This window comes from Hippocampus guttulatus, chromosome 14, assembly GCF_054856545.1.
Source record: "Hippocampus guttulatus isolate MCC_2025c chromosome 14, RoL_Hgut_1.0, whole genome shotgun sequence".
NCBI lineage: Eukaryota > Metazoa > Chordata > Actinopteri > Syngnathiformes > Syngnathidae > Hippocampus > Hippocampus guttulatus.
Window position 1 is genome coordinate 14,767,568 of NC_141274.1, and position 27,791 is coordinate 14,795,358.

The 27,791-nt window shown below is 45.4% G+C and overlaps 1 long non-coding RNA gene across 1 annotated transcript in view; it reads left to right on the forward strand.

The window, feature by feature from the left end:
- The window catches only part of LOC147195288 (uncharacterized), a 34,504-nt gene extending 20,409 nt beyond the window's left edge, over window positions 1–14,095 (forward strand). The window contains exons 5-9 of the long non-coding RNA XR_015102880.1: window positions 3,927–4,123; window positions 5,998–6,161; window positions 12,568–12,642; window positions 13,090–13,240; window positions 13,545–14,095. This is a non-coding gene — a long non-coding RNA (uncharacterized LOC147195288). The remainder of the gene's footprint in view (window positions 1–3,926; window positions 4,124–5,997; window positions 6,162–12,567; window positions 12,643–13,089; window positions 13,241–13,544) is intronic.
- The last annotated feature ends 13,696 nt before the right edge of the window (window positions 14,096–27,791 follow it).

Sequence of the window (27,791 nt, forward strand, 5' to 3'; positions counted from 1 at the left end):
CCCCGATCCGGCCCGCCGTGTCATTTTTCTGTGTCCAGCAAAACCAAATAACGTGCGTCAACTTCATGTGTCTTACGAAAATTGCAAATTGTTTTCATTTTTAAAAATGGTGAGATATTGCATTTGTTTTTGTTTCCTGTCTCTCTTGTCTCGTAATGGTTGAACCAACAAATAGTGCTCATTTTCTTGTGGTTCTTTTAATTATGTGTAGCAGACAGATGTTCGGCGCTCACTTTCAGCGTTGTCATCATTGTGTGTGGGCAGAGCGAGGTGGCAAAGTTTCTGGACCAAACCTGAATCTGAAATGTCGAAATGGCGCTCGGATTTCCTTCAAATGAGTCAACAGAAAGGAAATAGAAAACCCCCGCGACCACCACGTGGTCCATTTCACACCGGCGTGAGCAGGACCGATTTGACGACATACTGTGCGATGTTGTAACTTGACTGGATGGGGAGAAGCGGATGGGAGTGTGACTTGGGCTCTAACAAGCAGCCTATGAGCCCTGGCAGGCTTCATTAGCACAAGCTGGAGAACAGGGTCCGCACCTGTTGTAAGGGACCTCCTCCTCACAGATCCTCCACGGCCCACCGCGCCCAATGTTTTCCCGCCTTAACACGTCAAGTGTGTGTAATTAGCGCAAATGAAAAAGGGGGGGGGGGGCGATGGCGGAGGTGCCACGATGCATAAAAAGACTCCCCGACCAATTGCGTCATATTTACATACACAAACATTCAATTAGCGTCAAAATTGCAGCGAATTTGTCTCAGAGCACTCGACTTGGAGAGGAGCCAAACTAAGGGGGACGGGGGGGGGGGAAAGATTGCGGTGATGAAGATTGCATTTCTCATTAGTTTACATTAGAAATAACGAGTAGACAAGAAAGCAAACAAGCTCAGTTGCGCAACAGGTCCCTCCTCCGATCAGCTCATGATCTCTTCCGGATGACTGACAGGTGGACGAAACGATACAGAGCAGAGAGAAGAGCGGGCGGCCGCGCTCGCCGAGCAGGCCGGCGCGACACGAACGCTGCGGACTTTGTTTGCACTGTAAGAACAGCGACGATTTCCCAGATGACGGACAGCTCAATACTCGGCGCGTGTGTTTGTTTGTGCTGCGCTTGTGTGTGCGTGTGTGCGCGCGCGCGTTAATGTGTTAAACCTCACCAAAGACGCAGGCGGCGTCTCGGCTCGCCTTGTAAGTCCGTCAATACGGAATCCAAAGAAAGAGCCACAATACGATGATGCGTCTCAATGTTCTGTAAACTCATGGCAACACAAACTCCCATGCCGATCTTTATGCTTCATTGCGCAGAGGTTCAGGCTTCGATTCCGGCTGCGGCCTTCCTTTCAGTGCGTGTAGAACTAGGGTAGCGGTCGAAAGCAGGGACGGCAATCGGATTGCTGAGAATTTCACCTGGAATTTCACCTCTCTGGCAGGGAAAGAACCCAAGATGGTCTCTCGAGGTCAAGAAACTCTGACAAGATATAGTTGGGCTCACCTTGCTGCACAGCTTGGGCTCTGGTACCAGTCCTCTTGGGTCGGGGTGGATTATTTCACTTCACTATTTCACTCTGGAGTTGCCAACGGTGACGGGGTGTCGCATACTGTCCATAACAAAGACCCGGTACAAAGAGGAGCGCGCTCTTATGTGCATATGGCCCCGGAACACCCTCATCCGCAAGTCGTGTTGTTGAACGTGCGGCTGAAGCGTCGTGTGGAGGGTCTGCTGGGAACTCCCCAAGTCACCGGTCGGAACAAGTTTCCACTGCCACCTGCAGCGGAACCTTTGTAGGGACTTTGATTTCTTTATTTGAGCTCGATGGCAGCGCAGTCACAGAGTAGAATTTCTTCTTTTATTGAATTTCTCAGTCCGAGTGGGTTTGCGAGATAATTGACTATTTGATGCGAGATGATGAAGAAAAGCAACAGTGTCAAAGCTTTTATTTTGGAGTGCTCCGGGTTCACGGGTTCATGCTCACAATTACCAGCGAGCATATTAGGATGGGAGAAGACCGCCTCGAAATTGTAATCATTCGATTTGGAATGCTCCAAAATATTCACACAGGCTGTCACCTGAGCCTTTTCCTTGACTTTGGGGTCAGCTGCTTTTCAATCTTGTATGGCTGACGTAAGACTGACGTGGAAGACAAAACACCTTTGCGTTACTCCAATCGCCTCATGTTCGCTGCCGTTGTGTTCTACCGTAAACAGCAGTGTTTATGAAGCGCTTCTTCATAGACTTCCATCCATCGCGGAGCGTGCTGGAGTAGGCGGGGGGGGGGCACCCTGAACTGGTCGCCTGCCAATCGTGGTCTTGATAGACTTAAAATACTATTTGACTTGGCTTGAGCGGTTATTAAAGGTTTTAATGATGGTTATTTCACAGCCGGGATGGAGCTTTGAGAGGTCACACTCGCTAGCGGAGCGGCATTGAGTTAAATGCATGGTGACAGGGCGCTAACACGCTAATACGTACCCAAGCTGTAAAAGCCGCAGTGGCCGCGCACTTAGTCATTTCGACATCAGTGCTTTTATTTTACAATCATAGCGCAAAGTACAGGCAAAAAAGAACAAAGTGTGAGGGGAAAATGCTCAACACAGTGCTGCCTGTACGCTTAAAAAAGGCGCCATGATGGAGACACTCTGACACTGGAATGGATTATTATAGCTCCATTATTCTCAGTAATTCTTTTAAAATGGGAAAAGATTGCGTTTGTACTCCGAGGTCACACAATGTGAATTGGCTTTGGGGGATTAATTTTTTTTCCCCTAACTTCAGGGAGCCAAGTTTTCAGAATCATGACTACTGTAAAAAAAACAAAAAAAACATTGATGATGATGATGATGATTATTATTGTTATTATTCGTAGTAGTATCCATCCATTTTCTAATCTGCATGTCCTCACAAGGGCCACGGGCATGGTGGAGCCTATCCCAGCTGTATTTGGGCAGTAGGCGGGGGACACCCTGAACCGGTTGCCAGCCAATGGCAGGGCACACAGAGACGAGCAACCATTTGCGCTCACCATCACACCGCAGGGACAATTTAGCGTGTTCCATTAGCCTGCCGTGCGTGTTAATACCTGGAGAAAACATACACAGGCACAGGGAGAACATGTAAACTCCACACAAGAAGGCTGGAGCTGGATTCCAACACTGCACCTCTGCACTTGCGAACCAGTCGACACCGTGCCACTCATTATTGTAATTATTGTTATTATTATTGATTGTCTACGTGTGTTGCTGTTTCGTTTGTGTTCAAACATCTATTGCTTGAACTGTTCTGACACACCCACATAGATGCTATTCTCTTGCCCATTTAAGGCAGAGTGACATATATTTTATTTAAAATACTGCACACAACATGCAACTCTCCTGGCCTGGTGTGCGGCAATTGTCCAGGTTCGTCCCTTTCGGCCTCGTCGCTCGGTGTGTGGGCGACATTTGTGAATGTGTTTCAGGGGTCTCCAAATTTCGCCACCACGATGCAAACTCAACCCCCTTATGATGTCGTGTCAGTTGTCTGTCTAGTAGACCGAATTAAAATTTGGCAGCTATCAGAAAAGGAAAAAAAAGAATCTTTGTTAATTTCTTTCTCCCTCCATCTCTCCCTCACATCATGTGGTTGCTAAGCAACGCCAAAAGTAATCAGCAGGAAAATATCTTCCTGACCATATTTCCATCTCTTGTGCTGAGACTTGGTGGAATATATTTTGTCAATGTGGCTTGACAAAAACACAAATAACCCAGAAAGGAATCTTTTGACAGTCTGAAAAGTGATTTGAAAATGTGATTTTTTTTTTTATGTATTTATTTTTTTTGTCAGTTGAGTAGCACTTTGGTTTTCACACTTTCAAAGCCGTTATTTGACATACTACTTGCCTACTTTTTGAATATGTCATGTTCTGTCTTGATTGTGTTCCAGCTGCGGCTGGAGTGGAGGGCGGTTCCCTCCGGCAGGTGCACCTGTGCTGCGTTTCCTCATCATGCCTGGCTTTCTATTTAAGGACTCTGACATCTGCTACACCTTGTCAGATTATTCACTCTTGTGCTTCAAGTGTGATTATCTCGACCTCTCGATACAAGTCATAGTCGCTCTCATTTGTTCATAGATCCTTGTTTGTAAGTATTTTTTTAACTATTGCTATCGATTATTGTTTTTGTGTTATTGGATTTTTTTTCTACATTTTGCATTGTTTATCCTGGCTCCTTGTGACCAGCAGTTTCAGTTTTTGTGGGTGCGATTTTTTTCTCTCAATATTTTTGTTATCACACTTGGTCTGAGCCTACATTTTGGAATCCAACAAAACATTATTCGGTTCCGTCCAGAACCGAACCGAATAATTCACATTAGGCAACAAGGCAACAAAATTCCTTTCTGTGTTTTGTCAAATTTACTGAAATGGCATCTAACTTTTGTACAGTCAACAGTAGATGTGAATAGTGAAAGCACGCTTGCACCTCGTGCCGATCCACCTGAGCTTATTGCGCAACTGTCATCAATAGTGGCTGTGCTCTATTATTGATGGTAGTTGGGGGCGGTTTTGTATGCTGTTTCCAAAATAGTGTAGGTGCTCAGCCATAAACCCCTCTGACTATCGCTGTTGGGCTCCACACGGACAAAAAAACAAAACAAAACAAAAACACAGGAATTGTGCTCATTAGACTTGCTGCTGCTACCCAGTTTGGACTCGGGTGGTCATTAGTTTTGACACGGACCTGTAGAAATATGGCAGGGTACTCCAAAAAAACAAAACAAGCATAGACATTTTCCTAGACTCAGCACTTTTGCAGCTCTGCTTAGACATTTGCTTGAAGAGGCACCTTTGAGGTTTTTTTTTTGTCTCATAATTTTTAAGATGAATTCAAACATGGGATGAGCCTAAAATTGACCGCCTCGGACTAAAACGGGAGGCTTCCTGTCTCTTTTCGGCACTTATGATAAACACGCCTATCACATTTCACCCGGCTTATGTATATTGCTTAAAGGGTGGCAATGCCGCATTCGTTAGCCCTTGTATGGCATTCTGCATGTTGTAGTTGTTTAGTTTAAACTTTAAGTGGGAGTGGCATGAAACGGCTCGAAGAAGGAAAAAAAAAAACAAACTCCTAAGTCAGGTCACTCACATCTCAAGGCACCATTGTATCAGGTAATTGGAGTCAAGTGTCGGTACGTCGACATCGTCCGCCTCTAGATAGCTTGCGGACGTCACGGTTCGCGAAATGCTTTTGGCAGTACATCAAACCTGTAAACCTGTTTGAAGTGGTAAGAAAAAAAAATCACACAGTTCCAGCTGCAATTAAACTGCCTCTTCCAGGCTCTTCAGAGGGAGCCAAAGCAATAACAAATGGCATTGGTTGCTTTTATTGTGTAATGATTCACACCGTTCAAACTGTTGCTGTTGCGTTTGACTGCTTCATTCATTTCCAATGAAGAATACTAATTAATGACGTTGCACTTTCCTCAGAGCAAAAAAAAAAATACATTCAGGGTGCTATAAATTACGGAATGTTTTTTTTTCTTTTGAGAAGCTTTCTTTCTTGGAGAATATACTCATAAGCAGTGTGCAGTTTTTTTTTTTATCTTTCAATTTTAATGGGGATAAATCTGCAGCAGTTTACAAGGCACTTTCCCACTTTACTGCATTTCAGATTGCGGTGAACTCGTGGTCAGCACATGTGCTGGCCTAGCAGTAAGCACACGTGCCTCACAGTTCGAAGCTCTTTCGTTCGAACCGTGCACGTGCTGGTTTGGCTTTTCGGTCATTTTTGAAAATATTGTATTATTGGGGATTTAATAGAAATCGATTTTAGTTTTGATTTGAAAGATGCAAGCACATTTGATTAAAATACATCGTGAAATAAGTGAAATCTACTTTTTGGGGAGAGATGTTTTGAAGGAAATGGCACCATTTTTTTTTGTGTGTGTACAACAACAATTTTAGTGAAGTTTTATTGTTGCACGATGAATGAACCCTACCCTCCCAACTTCCTAGCACGACGAAGGTGAGCCCTAAGCCCAAAATGGTGTAGCCAGCCCAGGCAGAGCCCCCTCAACAGCAGGCCCCCCCTGACCCCCCCCCCCCATGGTAAACCCAAGCCAGGCATCCCCAAGTCCAGCTGGAGTCTGCCCCAGAGGTCATCGCAATGCTCCTGACAGGTGGGTGCGATTTCTGTCATCACGGATGATCGTTCAAATTTAGCCCTCTACCCCCCCCCCCCCCCCAATTACAGTTTCACCGGTGAACAATTGTGCCCAATGGCCATATTTTTGAAATTCACGATGGCAAATGTGTACATTTTTTTTTAAATACTAAAATAATTGACTTTTTTTTGCCACGTTATTTATAATTAACCAATTAAAAAATCGAAATGAATTTTGGGTTATGATGATATTTGTTTTTATGTCATTATTTCCTATCAAATAACCAAGCAATTATTGAAATAAATAAATGCAATTTGATCTTCATTGACTTAAGCAAAAGAGGTAAAGTGACCACTTGTGTTCATGTCAATGCTCGGTGGGCCACCAGGAGCCTCCAGGCCACACCAAAGCCGCCTTACGCAATGGAAAAAAATGTGTTTTGTTGAAGCGTCAAGTCCCGTACGTGTGTTTTGTGCACGTCCTGTTGCACCGTGCAACCCCCCCTTCCCCTGGGTACCAGTGTTTTATGGCTTTTTTTTTAAACGGCCTGCAGACAGATTGCACAGACGTTGGTTGCTTGAAGATGTTTGACAGACAAATTTTTCTCCATGCCCTTACGTCAGCGGCCATAACATTTGCCATTACTCCCCTCCCCCCCGCCCACCACTCCCTTAGTGAGATTGAATCAGCAACACACAAAGCCGTGCCTCACGCGAACACACACAATGAGCAGCTTTTTTTTTTCTTTTCTTTTTTCGTCCGCCATTCACAGCAGAGTACTCGCGTATAGAGTGAATGTGAGATAGCATTGTTTCAGGAGGGGGGGGGGGGTGGGGCTGAAAAGCAAATCTAATCTTCCTCCCTCTGAGGTGGCGGCGATGGGAAAGATTTTCGTCAACCCGCAAGGCCCCCGCTTGCCTGCTCGGCTGCTTGGCGAGCGCTCGGATGTAGGAAATTGCCGGCGGCACAGGATATTAAACTTCAATTTGAGAACACTCACAGGCGTGGAATCGGTGATTTATTTAGGCGCGTTTGTCAACTAAATCACTGCTAAGCATTGGCCGCTACTATATTTAGAAAAAACATCAAGTCACTGTGTGCGTTGCGGCTGTGTATCGTTACAAAAAAAAATGAGAGAAATTCACCGGATGATACTTTTGCCTTTTCCTACGGGAAACTTACTGCGGCTTCAATAAGTGCTTATCATTAAATAAACACGATAAAACGCAGAGGCGCCTGCGGCCGCCGTGTACTGGCTACCTGAGCCATGCCTCGACATAAAACCCAAGTCAATAAAATGCACCAGAGATGCTGATGATTAAATGTATGCATGCGTGCGGATCATGACAAATGCATTTTTGTTTTGATCGACCGGCCCAGAATATGTTGACATTAACGTGGGCCCTGATGTAAATTTGTGATCTAATCGATTTGAAGAAATGGTCCCTTCACTAATTTAAATGAGTTAGCACATCGGCCAGCAGTATTGAATCGCAGTCGGGAGGGGGGGGGGGGGGGGAGAGGGGGCGTCTTCAGCGTGAGAAGAGGCTCGTTTAAGGACAGAACGGACCTAAATGATTTCAACAGGGCTGCTGAGGGAGGGTGATAAGTGTGCTGTCATTTTTGATCCTTAGTGTTTCTTGATCCAAGGATGAAAATTTGAAAATGATTTGATTGTGTATCGGTGACGTTAAGCTCAGTAAGCAGCGGTTACGGCATTTTAGCTGTGATATGTAGTAGCAGAGAAGATTAGCACCAGCAGACTTTTGTTTTCCATCTGTCTTTTTAAAAAAACGTTTTTACTATGCTCCTCGACCGCTGCGAGGAGCGATCCTGCTTCAAACATGTTACTGGCATGAAAAGACGAGCCTTTGTAGGTTATTTTGAAGAAAAAAGTATTGCTGGACCTCCCAAAATGTTTTCAGTCATAAAACATGACTTTCATTTTGAGCTTTTTCAGACAGAATTTAACGCGTAAGTGTAAACGGAGTGTAGCGATTTCCGTCTAGCACATCCCAACTTGCCAATGACACACCGCAATGCATAACAGCTTTGAAATTGAAAGCCTTCTTTATCTTTTTTTTCCATGGCTTTCATCGACATTCACAAGTCTCGGGCAAAAAAAAAAAAAAACCAAGAAAGAAAAGTCTCCATGATTTGAAGGCAGCCTGCCCTGTCAGTGAATCAGGCCTCTTCGGTGTTTCCGCGTTCAGCCTTCTGACACAGCCACAGTGCAGAAGCTGTCAATGGACGGGCGAAGCCACCAAAATGAAAAGCCAGCTTTGCGTGCGAACGTGGCACAGCCAGAACGCCGTCATCGCTGAAAATGCAGCCCACTCTTTGACTCTGACCTTGCTTGCACTTGGTAGCTGAATCCGCTTTTCACTGCGATGCACTGCAGCGAGATTGTCTGCGCGCAGCCTCCTCGATTCGGTTTGTCACTCTGCGGGCAACGATCCAAGTTGCCCGAAGCAAGCTGCCGCTCACGCGAGAGGTACTTTGGTGCGCCGCATCGCCGCGCTCCTGTCGGCGTCGGATAGCGGCTGAGAAAAGACCTCGCAGTCGTGTCATTCGGAAAAAGACAACGGAGCTAAATCAAAACGCGGGGAGGATTCTCACCAAGATACTGCCAATTGCAGGCGTGTCAATTTTGATTACATTCATAATCCCGAAGGGCTACATTATTCTCTGTCGTGTTGGGGAAATTGAAAATGATGGACCTGGCTTACTTTGTGTCAACAGAATGTTTTTTGTTTTTTTTGGGCATAAAGATTGACATAGAGTGGCGCTGTCGCAATATGTGGAGATTTGATTTCTTTTTCCTTGTTATAGCTGGAAACATACTTATGTTTATGCACTGCATAAAAAATACAAACTGTCACGGCGCCCAAAATCGTTGACATCGCTTTGCATCTTTTATTAATCTGTCTAGAAACATCAAAGCAGTTTCGCTTGGTTGTTGGCTGACTGCAAAATGTTTTTTTTTTTTTTTTTTCCGCATCCTTTGCATCTCCAAGGGACTCTGCCTCCCTCGTCCATAAAAGCTAGCGACGCCCCTGAGGCACGTAATTGGTTGCTTAATTTCACACTTGATGGGTGGGCGGGCACTCCGGAGCGCCAACTATTTGTATACAAGCAATTAACAAGTCCATTTTCATGTCATACGATGTCCCCTTGAACAGGCTTGCGGAGTAACGGAATGCAAGCATTCAGGATACAACAAAAAGTGGAACCGTATTCCTTAACTGTTCCAGGGGGAGGAAAAAAACACCACCGTAATTACAGTACATGGACGTTAAGATTTGAAATTATTTCCTCGGATGACATTTTCAACGCAGGCAGAGCGGCCGATGGGCTGCCCCGATTCCTCTTGGGCTGCCCGTCGCGGAGACGGGAAAACCGGCGATGTCAAAATGAGCAAACCTAATAAGCTTCATAATCCAACATTGACCCCAAATGTGCGATTCTTGCAATTGGGCGTTGGGCTCGGTCTTTCTTTCAGAGCTTTTCACGTGTTCTGCTGTGATTGAAAATGTCCAACTCATTTTGCGTCGATGGGCAAAAACGGGTTGGAGTGGCTACTTGGTTCTCACTTTCCACCGGGAACTGCGGAGTGCACTCCGAAAAAGGCGAGGCTCGCAAAAACTGCGGACGCAAGCTTTGCAGTGGACGGCGGTTCAACTTCACCTACTTGAGCAAGTTCACGAATGGGGCGTGACGGCGCCAGCTCGTATAAGTCATTGTTTTGAGCTCCCAAGCTAATTCTTATTATCATTATTATTATTATGACAGTACTGTATTCCCTAAATCTGGAGAGATCATGACTTCAAAGCATAAAAGCTCATTAGTGAAAAGTTGCCTTTCCACTTTGCTCTCTCTCTGGCTCTTTCCCACGGAGGCCAGACTTTCAAAAGCATTAATTAGCGCTTTCAATTAATTACAAGGCATGTTACCTCAGAGGCAGGTGCTGATACGGCGTCAAAATGAGCCTGTGTTTGTCATGCGGAGTTGCACAAGAGGGCGGGAAAATTTGAAGGGGGGGGGGGGGACTAGAAAATAAAGGCCATCCAATATTCACGCAGCATTCCCGCTGTGTGATGTAAAACTTGATTAAACATCACAGTTATTAATTTTCAAGCCAGACCTCAATTAAGAGCGCTCTGGCAGTTAATCAAGGCTCTCACAAAGCAAAAATTCCAACTTCTTGACGAGCGTTGAGGCGCTGATTCAATTAGTTTGCGACGGGAATCTCTGCGCGGGTGTCCAAGCAGCCATTTTCCTCAATTGGTCCTCATTAGGGTTGCAGCTGGGCTGACTTTGCACCAGAGGCAGGGCGCCTGTGAATCGCAGGGCGCAGTATGACAAACAAGCATTCATATTCACAACTTTGGACGATTTAGAGTTTTCAGTGGAACCTACACACAATTTTTTTTAAATTAAATATATATTGTTTATGGTTATGAGTGTCACTGTCGATCTGGGCCATATCTCGGCTGGTGTTGTGTGGCAGGTGCACCCTGGACTGCTTTCGCAGCGCCCATACGATGAAACCTGGATTTAGCGTACCCCGAATTCAGCGGACTGAAAACCGTGCCCAGTCCACTCGAAATGCCCCTCCCGAAGTAGCCGTTTCAGTCATTTCCTTCCGGAATTGCCCACAATGACGCCACGTAGTCATTAAGCCACTGTTGAGGCATCAACAGGCAGAGACTTGTTTCAATCTTGCGCTGCTTTCTTGTCCTAGATCAACAGACGTGCAGTAGACTAGAGCAGATTGTGTTTTATGTAGCGATGAACTGGCCGTGGCTCAGAGAGAAGGTATGCGCACAAAGATTTAAATGGCAGGACATGCTGAAATAATCAGAATGGTCACATGCAGAGTTGTGGGTCAAAATTCCCCTCGCTAGCTTCCATGCAAACACCGTTTACGTTTTAAAAAAAATGTTTTTTATGAGTTTCCGGCAATCTCTCAGTTGCAGATTCCAACAGATGGGAGGTGAACACAAGTTCAGCTGCAGTATTTTTATTGTCTTCTTTGAAAATGTGTGTCCTCGCTCGCGCTGTGTCACACTTGATGCGTCACATTTGATCCAACGTCGGCGGGGTACTATTAAATTTGGAAGCCGAAGCGACGACAAGGAAGATCTCGCCGCTGTTACTTCGCCACACTTCATTTCGTCAATTCTTCCTACTGGGGGGGTTGCAAACTTTGTTTCTAAATGGCTCTTTTTTAACAGTGTGGAGTTGAAAGACGTTATTGTACAAGTCCTTTCACTTTCAGACCTTGATGATGGGTATTAAAAAAAACCCCGCATAACTGGCACCATTGTGTGACAAATGCCTTGAATAACATCCAAGTTAGTCGGTGGCTCATTCGAAAGAGACGGACGGCGTCCAATCAAAGCAAGCTGGGTGGAGGCGGGCAGATGTGTTCAAACATCTGGCAACTCTTTTAAGGCGTGAAAACAAAATGTGTATCCAACAACACTTAACACAACCCGGGAGTTTGGAGGGCTTATTTACAAATATCAAGTAGAAACCATGCAAGGAGAAAAAAAAAAAAAGACAGGAAGCTTCTTTGTTCACTTGTCATCATCTCATTGCTCCCTCTTGTATGGAAAAGACAAAAAAGAAAAATCTTCTCGACCAATTGCACTCAACCGTCACCTCAAGCGACGCCTTTCAGCCGAAACCCGCCATTAGCCTCGTTGGCGCAGACGCATTAAAACAGCTTCTCTTGTTTAAAACCTTTTTTTTTTTTTTTCACGCTGTGCACCTATGACAGGCCTGCGGCTTTCATCCGACTAATTTGCATTCATCGCGCAATTAGGGGCTCTCCCAAAAAAAAGTACTAAAAGTTACAAAACCTTTTAACAGAAGAGGACAACTGCCAGGCCACTCTTCTCGTGACAGACTCAATTATTCTCTTCTGATCGGTTGCATCAATTGTGAATTTACAATGGATTCCTTTTGAGGTCGGGCTTTTAACGCCGCCTTTTAAGGAAGACTTTGAAGAGGAATATGACAAGTTCACATTTTAACATCAGGAGTCAAATGAACGTGATCTTTTCACGCAACAATAAAAAATAATGATCAAACAAGATGTTATTCCTCGAATAAGAATTCAACTTTCTATTTACCTGACGGCAAACAGTCTGTTTTGAGGGATGCATGCTGTCGGTAGAATGATTTTTTTTTTCAGTCCACAAAAAGCAGCAGTTTGGCAAATAGTGAACAATTGTTTTAAAAGAGCCTTTAAGATGTTTTACTGCAATGAATATTTGAACACAAAAGGTGCAGCAACAAATGTTGACAGACAATCTAACAATATAGTCACTGGCATATCTTCTGTATCCTCTGCAATGCAAGACTTATATTACTGCAGCTTAATAAATCCCTTATGGTATTTGCTTACTTTCAGTCAGTGAGTTGAGGAGCTTCATGTGATGCCTTGCCACCATCTTGAGACGACTTGATGCCAAGGAACTATGTTAAAGTGAGTAGAGGAGCTTCATGCAGTGCTTTGCCAGCATTTTTGTGACATCTTGCTGCCTAGGAACTATGCTGAAGTGAGTTGATGACATTCATCCAAAAACTTGCCGACATCTCGATGCCATGGAATTATGGTGAAGTTGATTGGCAAGCTTCAATCAGTGACTTTGTGGCATTTTAACGCTAAAGAACTATGATGAATTGAGTTGAGGAGCTTCAAGTAACACCTAGCCCATGTTGAGCCAATTGAATCTGTCGAAGTGAATTGAGGAGCTTCATGTCATGTTTTGCCACCATGATGGGGCATCCCTAGGCAATTGTAAACCTTTTTACAGAGAGGGGTCAAATTTTTGCACGGTCGCTCTCCCCGCCCCTCCCTCGGTCATAATGACCACTGGAGGTGCTGCAGTTTTGAAATGTGGTCATGCGACTCCGCTTCTCCTTCTTAAAGGGATCCGTCTCGGTTTGCCTCGCCGCGCCGGCGGCGCTCGGCGGCCCGCCCCGGTCTGAACGGGAAAGTATCAGGAAAGCACGGCAGCTCTGAGCAGTGACCATCAACTGGGAGTGACAGCGTGTCATCTCTCCTCTTTCAGCTTCACAGAGCAAGTGCAACACTGCCCATCACCCTCCCAATGCCTCCCCTTTACCAACACACTTAATAACGATAACGCAGCACATCATCATCTGAAGGCCTAAAAAGCAAAGCGGAGACAAGCATGCTTGTTTAGCTGCAAGGCTTTTTTTTGCTGAGTAACTCATTGACACCAATATGAATAACTGCTCAATACACACTATCAGCCCCCCCCCCTCCCGCCCACACACACACACACACACACACACACGTTCGCCTTATTAATCTTGCAATCGTCCCAAAAGAATCCTTTTTTTCCTCTCTCTCTCTAAAAGCATCCAGCCCTCAGGAGACTCGCATCTGTGCCATGCATGGCGACGGCAAATGCCAACATCCCCCCGCCAACCTGAGAAGTTCAACATCGGTTTATTTTAGCCTGCTGCATAGAACATACATAAGAAGCTCTTTGTTCTGAACAGCCATTCTTTAGGGAGGTGCACATACCCAGCGGCTGACCCCGAATGTTCCCGGACGAAAGCGCAAAATTGTCGAGGAAATAAACGTTGGCATTGTTGAAAGACTGTCCCTGCACCTCAAGAATGAAGCTTAAAAAAAAGAAAAGAAATATGTGTGTGTGCGCGTTTACTAGGGCTGTAAAGTGCCTATCTTTGCAAATTTGTTTTGCTTGATATGTTGCCAGCACTGCTGCACTTCCTCCTTCCCGGTTGAATTTCGACTGCCACTCTTTTAGGTTCTGAACTCACTTAACCTGGCTCAATGGCGCCCTCTTTTGGCCACGGTGATCATCAGTTCGAACTCCATTGCTTTCTCGACACAACATAACCTCCAGTTTCGCTTGACTGACAACATTTGTAAAAATATAAATATAAATATGTGGATGGCTTTGTCATCGAAGCATATTTTTGTCCGCCATCTGGACTTTTTATTCACCGGATGAATCTCAGGTTTTTCTTCATCGTCTCCGCCTCCACATTGCATATTTTACTCGCGCTAAAAAGCAAGCATGTATGCATGATGCCACGACATCCAAGCCCAAGCATGTTTTCCTCGTTTTAACCTGAGGGGCTTTTATCGCGCTGGGGGAGGATGCGTAAACTTTGCAGTTTGAAACCGGCAGAAACTTTGCAGCGTTATCGTGGGCTGCAAGGGAGGAGGCGCAACATTTGAGAGTGCGGAATTAAAAGAAATGGTTTATTTTACAGGTGTGTCGTTTCCCCCCTGCAGAGAACAAAGTTGTGTGCTACTAATGAACTCATCCAGGCAATTCCCCCGAGTGCGTTATCCTCAATAGGAAGTAGTTTGGGTGTCTTTCCTATTTCGACCCTTCCATTTCATTTTAGCACCTTTAAAAAAACACACACACACACAATTGATGGTATGCAATATCAGCTAGCTTTCCTAAATTGTATGGATGAAAACATGTTTCTGCAAGGTAAAGAGAAATAATTTGAGGGAAAAGCCATCATCTGAGAAAAATAACTATTTTGGGGGGGGGGGATGTTATTTTTCTTATTTTCGTCAGCTGCTGCAGCAGCGTAGAAGGAGAAGAGGTAGCAGCAAAGAAAAAAGATGTGACAAAACTGAAACAAATTAGAAAAAAGATGTGACAAAACTGAAACAAATTAGGACCATATTTCGTTTCTCAATTCGTGTTCAGTAAACGCATAATAAAAGATCGAAAATGCTCATTCTCAGTTTTTCAATTTACACGTTTTAAATGAAAAACGTAAAATAGCTCGTGCCATTCAGTGGCGGCAGAAACAAAACACCGCCTCCTAGCGGACGGAAGGCAAACGCACATTCGACAATTAACCAGCAGTCATAATCGTCTTTTTGGGGGGGGGGGGGGGGTTGATGAAAGTTACGAACTCCCGAAGCGTGCTACTGACAAAGTTGTTGTTCGTAAATATGGTAAAACGTATTTACAAGTACGTTTGAACATGCTTGCATACTCGCAAATCAATACCTAGAGGAGTTATGGGTAAAAAAAAATGCCTAGAAGTCATTTCAAATCCGTTGAAACATCTTTGCAAGTCAAATATTTTTGGGACTTGAATTTTTGTTGACTCCACGATTCTGTAATAATCTAATAAGAATGAATTCATATTTTTTCCAAGATAAATGCCATAATCTTAACCCTCCTGTTGTCCTCGGGTCAAAATGCCCCGTCATTGTGTTAAAAACGACCCAAAAAAACCCTAAATGATATTTTTTTAACTTGAAATTTTATGACTTTTCCTAGATTGGCCCCAACTGCAGAAAAATTGAAATGTTGTTTTTATTCACATTTCCATGGAAGCTGTACAAAAACAAGTACAAAGGTGGTCTTCGGGTCAAAATGACCCATGAGGCAAATAGGGTTGAAATCAAGGTCACAAAGTTATTTACACACCATAGAATGTTTCAATGTTTTAGTTGTGTCCCAGATCAATTAGTAAAACACGTGAACAAGACAGTAGCAGACATAAACAAGACAAGATAGGTGGCGTTCTCGTAGATGGCAGAACTCTTTTTTTGTGGATTTCAAGGGGTTATAAAGGTGCTACAGATGACAGGACTCCGAATTCTCTCTGTGCTGACGCCATGAGTGTGCGTTATGACATTGAAGAGGCTCTAGAGCTGATTTGTTCTGCTGTCCAGCAAGACAACTGATTCAGAAGAGGAAGTAGAGGGTGTATCAGAAGAAGATGGGGAGGAATATAACCCAGAGTATGATGAATCATCTTCAGAACAAGTAGAAATCCCTGAAGATGAAAGAGAGACTTTCCTTTCAAAAAATGGCAAAATAACATGGTCCTCAGCAGCATACAACCAACAAGGCAGGCATGCAGAACAAAACGTACAGGAGCTGCTGAGAAACCTGATGATCCACCTTCCACAGCCACTTCCCCAGCGAGGGCAAGTAAGAAGAAGAAATGCCAGTTCTGCCCTCAAAAGAAGGACTGTAAAACACATACTGTGTACTATAGGTGAAAGAAATATATTTGCAAAGGCTGTGCACTTGCATACTGCGCTATATGTGCTAATTAGTTGAATGGGTTATCTTATTTTTCATATTTTTGTCTTGTATTGTATTGTCCTAAATAGTTTACTGGAGGAAAAAAAAGAAAGAAACTTTAGTCATTGGAATGAATACAAATGCATCCATAACTAATTTTCGCACATTTTTTTCCTTTTACAACATTTCAATTTTTCTGCAGTTGGGGCCAATCTAGGAAAAGTCATACAATTTCAAGTTAAAAAAAATATCATTTGGGGGGTTTTTGGGGCGTTTTTAACACAATGACGGGTCATTTTGACCCGAGGACAACAGGAGGGTTAAACTATAGCCAGATATAAATTGCTGTCTAAAGAGGTCCAAAAACTCTCCTGCTACCAAGACAGTGAAAACGGTCAGCTTCTATTCCCCCAACGATACAACAATTAGTCTCTTTTGCCCCGTGATTGAACACTTGAAGACAGTTATTGTCAAAGGTTTGATAGGAAGACATTTTCAAAAGCCATATCAGCATAGCCATATTTTCATATTGACCCACTTGTAGCTCCAGACTCGACATTCTAGATTCAGCCAGCACACGACGGACAATCGATACCTTTATCGTGTCATCCACATCATTTGGCAAGCTCCTCGTTTCTTTTTTTATTTTTATTTTTTTACCCACGGTTGAGCGCTCCAATTTGAATTTTTTAATAACGCTGTCCAAGAGTGACGAGCTCTCCCTTTTGAAAAGGGCCTATTGGAGGATTTACAAGGCATTGACATTCCCGGGGAGAATGGACGCAGTCGCGCTCTCCTTTGAGAGGGAAGGACGACGGCGGGATGAAATTGCGCGTAACTGAACGGCGGGGTCACACACTTGGGCGTAATGTTAATGAGGAGCAGTTGTGGGGAATCTGCGAGGATTCGAGGGGATTCTCAATGAGCCTGCTCTGCACCGGCCATGAGAGTTTCTGTCTACGTTGCGGTACAACGCTGCTAACTATTCTTACTGCTTTTTGTTCACATTCGTAGGCGCATACACAGCATGAATTGTATTTCATTCTCGGCTGCATAAATAGAGGAATTAAAAAGTACACACACATCCCGGTTCAAATGGCAGGTTTTTGTGATGATGAAAAAAGTGTTGAAAATCAATCAATCAATTCTCCACCTTGGGCCAGGTGGAGGGAGTTATGGGTTTAGGTTTTAGGTAGAAAGCAAAAAAATGTCAGAAAAAGACTCCGTGAACAGCTGAACTTTATTTATGCTCAATCAATGTTGTCGACTATTTTTGTTGCTGGACTTTGGTATGCATATATATACAGTATATATTTATGATTATAGTAAGTGAACATGTACAGTATATATATTTCATCAAACATGATAAGATAAGATAAGATAAGATATCCTTTATTAGTCCCACACTGGGGATGTGATCAAGACAAAGATTTGTTTGCATTATTGTTGCTGACTTAGAGATTTGAAGAGTTTCTGGAACTTGTCATCGTCAACGCTTAAAAGACTGCAAGTCAAAGTGTTTCGTGAGTTGCTCATTTGCCCTTATTTTAGCGGAATAATCATTCCGGGGGTGGGGTAGTAATATAGTCATAAAGTTTAATCTATTTCCTCTGTTTAAAAAAAAAAACCTAGAAAAAAACCCCAACTGCACATTACATTGCAATCGCGGAATGGAGGAAAGTTTTCAAGCTCGCTGAGCCCTCGAACATATACAAAGTATGATTCATTTTTTTCATAGGCTGTTTGCCCTTCACAGCTCCATATGTATATGTATTATTCATGTCCCCATTCCACATGTACTGACTATTCTCGCTCCCGATTAGCGCAACCTTTCGACTTTTTCGTGTTTCCGCTGGATCAAAACATGTTGAGCAATGAAGGGGAAACAAAGCCCCGTGTCTGTGGACGAAAGCTTTTCGCTTTATCTGTCACTGATGGCGTCAAAATGGCGCCAGCATTCCAACTCATGGGCCCGCGTCCAGATGCTAATCGGCAAAAGCGCACCCGCCGCGCGAGCTGACACGACCGACGTACACGCGCCTCGACGTCGGGTCCAAAATGTCACCTGGCATTTCGCTCACGAGCGGCGGGAGGTAGCGACGTGTCACCGCGAGTCGTTTGATCCGCACTTGACGAAACGCGCAGTAGGACCGCCGTGACCTTCTCCGCAGCTTCTTGTGGCGATCAGCACTCGGTGCAGTCGTTAGGAAGACCCACAACAATCCCCCACCCCAAGCGTCCGCTCTACAGTCCATCCCCTCAAGTAAAATTGAATGTCGGTGACATATGAAAATCAAACAAGTCTCTTCTGTCCCCACTCGGGTGAGGCCATGTTGCAAAGAATCCACAATTATTCATGTATTTGCCCTTTTCCGTCTTTTATTTTCATTTTTTTTTCTCTTCTGTATTTGTTGACACTTCGTGAAAGTAAGCCACATATACCTGGCAAACATCTTATTGGATCTGCCGAGTGTTGAATTAAAATCAATCCAAGTAATAAGAAAGAAGGAAATCACAATCGGAGAGTCAGGAATGGTCGTCCAACGAATCCCTTCAGAGTGCGCTTGAGACGCTTGCTGGTGTGCACACCTTGCCGAGTTATTTGAGTTTTGTGTTTTAGAGCAAGTTGCGACGCAAAGATGAAAACTCAAATCTTTACTTTTTGAATTTTGTGACAATCGGACAAGATTCCTCCGACAAGTTTGGGGCAAAGGAAATGTCCAAAAGGACCTGAAAAGTGGTTGTTTGGAGCCAAAATGGCGGATTGCCTGTCTCTTCCATCCTCACAATGGAAACAATTAGAATGTGTTCGTTCATCTCGTGTCTCTCTTGACCACAGCTTCGGGATAAATCCAGACAGGCCAGGGAGCTCAAGTTCGAAAAGAACTGCAGGGGCAGATGAGAGGGGTTTTGTTTTTCGAGAAGGATATTTTCATCAATGGTCACTCGCCGTTGCGCTAATTGGGGTAACTCGTGAGGTAATTAAATGGCGTTCATCATGAACAGAACAGAAGGAAGAGTAGTTGAAAGACAACAATTATTCTTCGCAGTCCCGCCCCCCCCTGCTCTTGCGAAAATGCAGATAAGGATGAGTAACTGGCGCGCTAGTAGGATGACCCATGAGTCAAATTCGCACAAACGCTCGACAACTGAAGAGGCCGGCGGCTATGAAGAGAAGCTCGAGGAAGCAATGTCAAGGGGGGGGAAGAAAGAAACAAAACATATGCAGCAGAAGATACAGCAGCCATTGGTTCGTTGTCTTGGTTACAAGTGGCTGGACACCTCTCGGACACAGGGAGACGGAAGGCGCGTATGACAAGCAAACTGTTCTGTGAGATTTAGCTCCTTCATTTAAATGCAAAGAGGAGAAAAAAAGGGGGCGCGGGGGGGGGGGGGCTATGATTTCCCCGAAAACGAGCTTGTCGCGTGTGCTTGCACTTAATGAATGTGCTTCTCTCATCTGCGGATCATTAACTGTCGCATCAGCACAGTCGATCAAGTCCTGGCGTGCAGATGCTTGAGCATCACGTCGGCATTGATGATGATGTGATGTAACAGCGCTGCCTTGAGATACAAGACTCATTTTTTTCTGTGACTACACTCATATCTCAAATCATCTTTCCTGATTGAAATGAATGGAAATGTCATTAATTCGTTCCAGCCCCCCCAAAAAGAACAAAACATTTCTTGTTCTTTATCTTTTATTGACAAAAAATATCATTCTATATGTGTATTGTACTTTATAAAAATCGAGTAGTAATACTGTAAAGAATTAAACGGTTCGCGTGTCACGTCAATGCTGCAGTCCAGTTAGTATTAGTAGGCTCCTTTTGGCTCGCTGTCCTTGGCCACCTTGGGTGTTAGCATGAAGCTAAGCAGACTTTTTCATATGGCAAAGAGTTTGAAGTGTGTTTTGGTTTGAATGCAAAAGTTTCACTTTTGTTTTCTCTTTAGTTTGACCGTAAACTTCAACGTGAACGTCGTCCTTAAAATGCTAGGAGCCTCTTTTTGATGAACGGTTCAATATTTGCCCAACTGCCGCCTATTGTGAGGTGAGGTGAACTGAGGTCGCATCGCAAAACCTGCGTCTTGAAAACCTTGTAACAGTACCCTGTTCATAAAATATACATTTCCTGAGGTGCAGTCTCTGTCACGTGTCCTACGATTGCTCCTCTCACCCGTTATTCACAATTACCTCCATCTTGCACAATGGAAATCAACCAATGATTTGAGAGAATCAAGCGAGTTAACGAAAAAAAAAAAGTCCGATGCACATTCAATCGTGTCATATGATTGATATGATTGTTCCTTTTGTCAGCTGCTCATGACCACCACCGATAACATAGAAATGAACACCACAACTAGAAATAATCCTCACACTCTCTGAAGTGCTCCCGCCACAGGAACTTATCCTACCCCTGCTGATGTTTAATAGAATCGGCGCACGTAAAACCTCTTCGTGTCTTTGCCTAGCCTTTTTTTTTTTTACAAACGAACTACAATCGTCTCATCTCGAGATGAATGCGTCTGAAGTCGACGGCACGCGCAAAACAGCCGCAGAGGCGAGCGAGCCTTTAACTCCCTTTCGGGTTGTTGTCGGAAGATTTCACCGGAGCAGATGGCGGAACGAGGGACTAACAACATAGTTGGGGAGGAAGAAGAGGGAGAAAATGGGAACAGCGCCGAAGTTGCGCCGAGGGAGGAGGCCTCGCGGTGTGCTGATTGTCTTAACTGAGCTTGTTTGATATTTGCACTTTTGGCGCCGGGTGCCAAATAAAAGCTTTCATTAACTATTTAAGACGTGGCCTAGCTTGACTCCGCAGTCTGGGCGCTTGGTTCTACAAAGAAGGAAGACCTCTATAAAAACCAACAAAGCTATAAAAAGGCAAAACAATAGCAGTTCCGAATCAATATTTGTCTAATAATGTGACAAAAAGATTGCATCACAAATGATCTTTCCACGGTAACATGAATGGAAATGCTATTCATCAGTTCCCCAGTCAAAGTCAAGTCGTATTTATTCATATCACACTTAATCACAGGAAAGTCTCAAAACATGCCTTTAGTTGGCAAACATTAAAAACATCACCTCATCTTGAACCCCAGGAGGGCAAAGAAACAGGAAACGGAGGGGGTGGGGGGTGTAATACAGTCATGCCGACATAAACGGAGAAGAATGATTCGGTAAGATGTTGTAATGCTAGTCGTTTTTCCGTGGAGGATAAAGAATATATGCCTTTGAATATTATTATTATCATATCATGTGTCCACATGTGTTGCTCCACCTTTGTGTTCAAATATCCACTGGTGAACGATTAAAAAAAAAAACACACAATGCTGCTTTATGCATCAGGACAAAAAGTTGAACACAAAGACAAAATGAAAACACTCCCAAAGAGCAAGGAAGAGATGCTCATGAGTAATGACGACCCCCCAAATGAGGCTAAGTGGTATAGAAAAGTGGACCCAATCATGAACGCAACCATGCTAACAGCTTTAGCTTGCATATGTCAGAAAAAGCAACAAAAGAAAAAAATAATAAGATAATAATAATAATAAGATATCCTTTATTTGTCCCACACTGGGGAAATTTACAGCCTCCAGCAGCAAGAATGTGGGTAGAAAGAAGAAAAACAAACAGACGCCGTTCAATTAAGTGCAATATAAATACAAAATGGATAAATCGCAGTGCTATTTACAATTGTTTTTCACATCATGTAATTATTATTATTATTATTGTTGTTATTTTTATTCAGCAGCCTGACAGCAGTCGGTAGGAACGAGCGTCGGTATCTCTCCTTCTTGCAGCGCGGGTGTAACAGTCTCTGGCTGAAGGAGCTACCTAGTGCTGTCAGGGCGGGCTGGAGAGGGTGGGAGGGACTGTCCATCATAGCTTTTAGCTTAGTTAGCATCCTTCTGTTGCCCACCTCCTCCAGAGTGTCAAGGGAGCAAGCCAGGACAGAACTGGCCTTCCTGACCAGTCGCTCCAGTCTCTTTCTGTCCCGGGCTGAGATGCTGAATATATATATAAAAATATATATTTATATAAATATAGAATAAATAAAAGTTTTTGAGAAACCCCGCTTTACCCTCGAGCGAATACATGTAACACGGGTCCATTCAAGTGTGTATATGTTCGTCCCACACACACACGCACACACACACAGCGCTGTAGGCTGCATCGTACTTTCACTGACCTTTCTTCTGAACTTGCAGCACGCACGCACACACACACACACACATGCGCTAAGTTTTAATTGCTCATTCATGCGTCAGTCTGCAGTGTGTGTGTGCGTTCAGTGCCATTCTATCGTCACTCGGCGTGTGCGTCCACGTTGTCATGAGTAATATCAGCAAGACCGCGGGCATGCCAGTGCAAATGACACGACGGCTTGGGTAATAAACGGAGCTAATTACTATTGTCTGAAGTGGCGGGTCGGCCGGGCGGCCCGGTGGCGAGAGAGGAAAAGGTCAGCGGACCCCGGTTACTCTGCATTCAACCCACATTTCCAAAAACATGCTTCCTATGTTCTTTGAAAAATCGAAATTGTCCTTGGTTGTCAATATGGCTGTCGGTGTCGAGTGAGGCTAAGCTCTGTTGACAATAGAGTAGAAATACGATCAATGACACCACAAAAAAAAAAAAAAAAAGGTGAGCATCGCTATTGTGCTTCAGTGTTGTTGTCTGTCCATCAACGCCTCCCGTCTGATTACCGGCCTTGTTCTTCACTCTCCACTCAGTAAAGCTATAAAGGCTATAATGGCAAAGTCAACATGGAGCCGCCGGGAGAATTGGCTGGAGAATTGCAAGTCTGTAGTGGAGCAAATGACCCCTGCGGCGATGGCAACTATCGGCCGGTAATTGATGTTGCCGGGCCGCCGCCGGAGGCGGCAGCGGGCATGCAGACCACCGGACCCTCCTTTCCACTTCTTAAGAGACCCCGCCAGGGGGTCACAGCCCGGCCTCGGACCTGTTCAGCACCCCGGCGTCTCCTGCCGCATACTTTGGAAGTGGACATTAACCTCTGGACTCGCCTCTAGAGCAAGATTTCACTTCTTTGTGAGACCTGTGTTGACAGTATGTGAGCCCAAGATAATGATTTTCTTTGTCACCGGTGTCAAAGGGGGAAGAAAATAGATGCCCTTCCCTGAACTGTACTGGTCGGTGAAAAGCGGTTTCGCCTCCCTTGTTACAAACGTTTTTAATTCACACTGCGCCACTTGTTTGATGTCGTTTCTCTGTGGATTATTTCCGGTCATTATATTTGGCTCTTATAACTGTTGAGGATGGCAAACAGACGCTTGTGCAAACGGACGGGACGGTACCATCATTGCATGAATTACATCTTATTTGAGCGAGTATGTCGTGCACTCTGTCAACTGCTTGAGCTGCCAGAGGCAGATGAGAGCAGGTTTGGTCATTTCGTAGCTGAGCGGAAGGCGGGTGGATCGAACGTTGGACGGGCTGCGCCGCTGTGGGACTTTTGACAAGTGATTTGACTCCTCTTATTGCCTTTGAATGCGTTGCGCTCGTGCTCTCGAATGCCAATAGGGCGCCCATTCTCTGTGCGTCAGAGTGATGCCATTCCGTTTGGGAGTGAAGCATCGTCACTGCTCTGGCCGTGTTGTGACAACAGCGTGGGGGGAGCGGGGGGGGGGGGGGGGGGTATGCTTATTCAATACAGAATGAGTTGGAAATAACCGCCGGCGACTCAAATACGTCCGCGCAGGTCGGGATTGATCGAGCCGCGCTCTGATCAAATTCAGCAAAATAGCATTAGAACAACGGCTTACCCCTGCACCGAGTTGCCGACGCGGAGCGAGCAGGGCATGAGTTTAGATGCGGTTTCTGCTACCCGATTGGGAGTCTGCCAGGCGGATCTCGAATGGCACTCCTGTTGCGCCAGAACGTCCATCTTGTCGCCGACGAGAACGCGCGGATGTGCCGCCCACGAAAATGGAACCCATCGTGCTCATTTCTATTGCGCGCCGAGGCTAACTGACATGAATAGCGGCTGAAAGCTTTGATCACATGAATTGTGCACGGATTGAGTTTTTAGTCGGTTTATGCCGGGGACTTCACAGTTGCCAGGATGGCGCAGGGATGGACATGAGAGGAAAGTATTTCTTGTTGCAAAGTGTTTATTTAGCAAGGCCAGCGGATTCATTTGAGTATAAGACGTCGGGCCACGAGCCAACAAAGTCCAGACAGCAGATGATGGCAAGACTCCAGTTTTGGAGTCGCAGAGGACCTGGTTTGACTCGATTTTGAAAAGACTGCAAGAAAATCAGCTTTTGGTGAGAAGATCGTCACACTTTAATAAGATAAGATAAGAACACCTTTACTTGTGTCACAATGGAGAAATTCCCAATTTACAGAGGCAAAACAGGGATAGGAGCTGCTGTAAAGGCAGCCGCTCTCGCGGCGCCATCTTGTGCTGTACAATCAGATCTGCGTGGCCCCGTTTGGACAAGCTAATGGAGCAAACGCTCACACAACATTCGGATGGTCGGCGCACTCTGCGGGTCACCCTGGCAATGGCGGAGACACCTTCCTCCTCATTACAAGCCGATGTCGAAGCACCGTGATTTTGACGTGATTCTCATTTCTTTAAAGTGCCAATGACATCTGGCGCGTCTCTGTGGGCCAAACATGGCAGCGAGGCCTGTTCCAGCGCCATGATAATTGAATGAAATAGAGAATGGACTGGAAGTTTCTGTCACCGCCAGACAACATCAATAGGTGGATGACCCATTGCCACCCCCCCCCCCCCCCCAAGGGTCCAGCTGCCACACGGGAGGAAACGAGACTTGTTTGGCCTCTTTGTGGGGGCTATTGGGCCTCTTCCACCACGCTACTGAGCGCAACTCCGCACACTAATACCAGAGTGTGGCGGGAAGGCTTTCAGTTTAAATTAGTCACTGTCACGGTGTTGCAGAGGCAGCGTGTGGGGAGGGGGGGGGGGGGGGTTCAAGAGTAATTTGCTTGCTTTCATACGGACGGATGTGGGTCATGGCGGGACGAGTCCAACACCCTTCTGTGGGGACTGGAGATTCCTGGCAGGGTCCCAGGTAGGCTGGAGATTGGCCTCCATGAAAATAACAAGCTTCTTGGGGGGGGGGGGGGGGGTACGTCTGGGAAAGGGAGAGAATGAGGCAGCCGTGCCAAGATGCAAAAACCTGCAGCGCCGCAGTGCCAAAGCAAACCGGGAAGGATGTCGGATCGAGAGTACCGCCGAGGACGGAGAGGCTGTGTCCAGATGGTCAGCTCAGTGGCTCTCCATCAATTATTGATCGACTTTGTCCATTTTTATGCCACCCGAGGCGGAAAACTTTTATTCATGAGACCAACGCGTGAGGGAGGGAAGCGTTCATCAGGAACACTTGTTCTTTTGGACAAAATTGTCATCCCATTATTGTAAATTACACAGGAGGATGCAATGATTGCACACGAGGCTCTCCGGCTCGTGAAGGGGCTGGAAGGGTGACGTCGGGCGTCGATGGAGGAAAATACACAAATTGAAAGTGGCACAAAATGTGGAGAGAATTTTACAAACGGGCTGATATTAAAAGAACGTTGGAGAATCGCTTTGTGTCAGCATTAGCTCACGGCCAAGGTCCATGTCTTGAGTTGTTCCTGCCAGCTTTGTGTGGTGGAGTGTGAATGCAAAAAGCGGAGGACCCAAATGCAGGGAAGCAAGGATGCAAGAATTGATCTTGTTAGCGCCTCAACGTCGAATGGACTCCTTTTTTTTTGAATCTGAAGACCCCGAGGAAAGTCCTTGGAGGAGACCCAAATGGCACACGGAACCTAAAATTCTTCATCCTTGGGCTCGCTTGGAAGAGTTGGGCAAATGTCGTTCATGATGACGGACGCCGTGCGCAAGAGAAAGACGCAAAACCGTGAGAAAAATTCACAGTCCAATTTGTCCATTGTTTGTTTTGTCGTCCGCCCCCCTGCCCCCCCCCCCCCCCATCACATCCACACACAATGTGCAGGGCACTAATGACTTCACCTCCCCAACAAAGTCCTAATTACAAACAAAACAAACTCACCAGGCAAGGGAGCGCAAGTTGAAGAAAAAGTAATAACCGCAGGGGAACTTTCCAAAGCCTAATTGAAACCAACGCCGCGATACAAGAACGACTTTCCGTTGCAAATTGTTTGCCCTTTCGTGCTCAACTGCCAACTTATTTGGCCCTGCGCATAATTCAACCTTTACAACGGACTGTTTAAGGCTTTCTTAATACTCTAGCGGTGCCAACAAGTTCTTGGATCGCCATTTGAGAGCTGAAAAGTGACGACGGCGCGGGCGCGTGCGTCCAAGTCGGGAGCCTTTGCCAGAAGCTCCGCGAGCGCCTCCTCGCCATCTCGCAGTTCCATGCCAGCATTTAACATTCTTCTAATTACAGTACTGCTCTTCCTCTTATTTCAAGCCAAACGTGTCTCCTCCTGCTCCTCCCCTCAGATTCTTTTTGTTTCAAGTTTGCCAGTCAATTGGTCGGAATTTATGCCACTCTGGATCACGGGGGGGGGAAACGGAGCCTGCCTGGCACGGGGACTTCTTCTGACAGATTGACGGCCGTCAATCAGCTTTCGGTCACAAATACAAAGACAATGTTTCGGGACCGAGTTGAAACAAAAACATCATCTCCGCATTTAGTTGGAACAAGACGACAGCTATGCAGCATGCAGTTGAATTGGAAAGACGAGGCCTGAAACATAAAGATGGTCGGTTGCTCTCTCAGCATTCGCCTGAAACAAGAAGAAAATGTCTCAAAAGGCAACGATCTCAGTATTTGCTTTGAACATGAGACAAGGTCTCAGTACTCCGTCTGAACCGGAAGACAACGTTTCAGCATTCGCTAAAATGACAATTTCTCAGCATTCAAGTTGAAATGCCACGACGTCGTCTAGGACACACGCAGGCAAAGCCCCCAGCGCCTCCGAAAGCCCGAGCGAACTCGCAGAGGAAGCAAAGCCACGTTGATGGTGGCCCCCTGCAGACCCCACCCCCTTTCTGCCCATCGCTTTTGGCCGCCCTCCGCGGAGACCAGCCAAGTGTTTCCATGGAAACAGACCTGTCGGGGCCCAGCCGTCGGAACCGGTCCCAGCCCGGCCGGAGAGGAAGCAGCTGGTGACCTGACTGATCTCGCATCAGTCGCACACGGCGTCCTGTCACTGTCGGAAAAGAAAAGCAAAAAAACTGACCAACAAACATTCGCTTTGAAGACAGCAAAGTCACCTCCATTTCATTTTCTGAGGAAGTGTAATTCCCACCTCCTTCTCCACTCAAATTGCAATTTAGAGACTACAAAGAAGAACAGCATAGCCTCGGGAAGCGAGCAAATTTGTCGACGCAAACCGCCGCGCACTAATGATCCCTTGACTTCTAAAGCTTCCAATTGAGGCTTCAATTTGCGCGCCGTGTGATTATTTAATGAGCGCGCTCCACCGACATTGTTGTGGACACGGCGCGAGGCGCTAAAAGGTGTTTCTGGAAGTGTTGTGCTACTTCACGACGCTACCGACCGAGCTGGTTTTCATCGCACCATGTGCCTT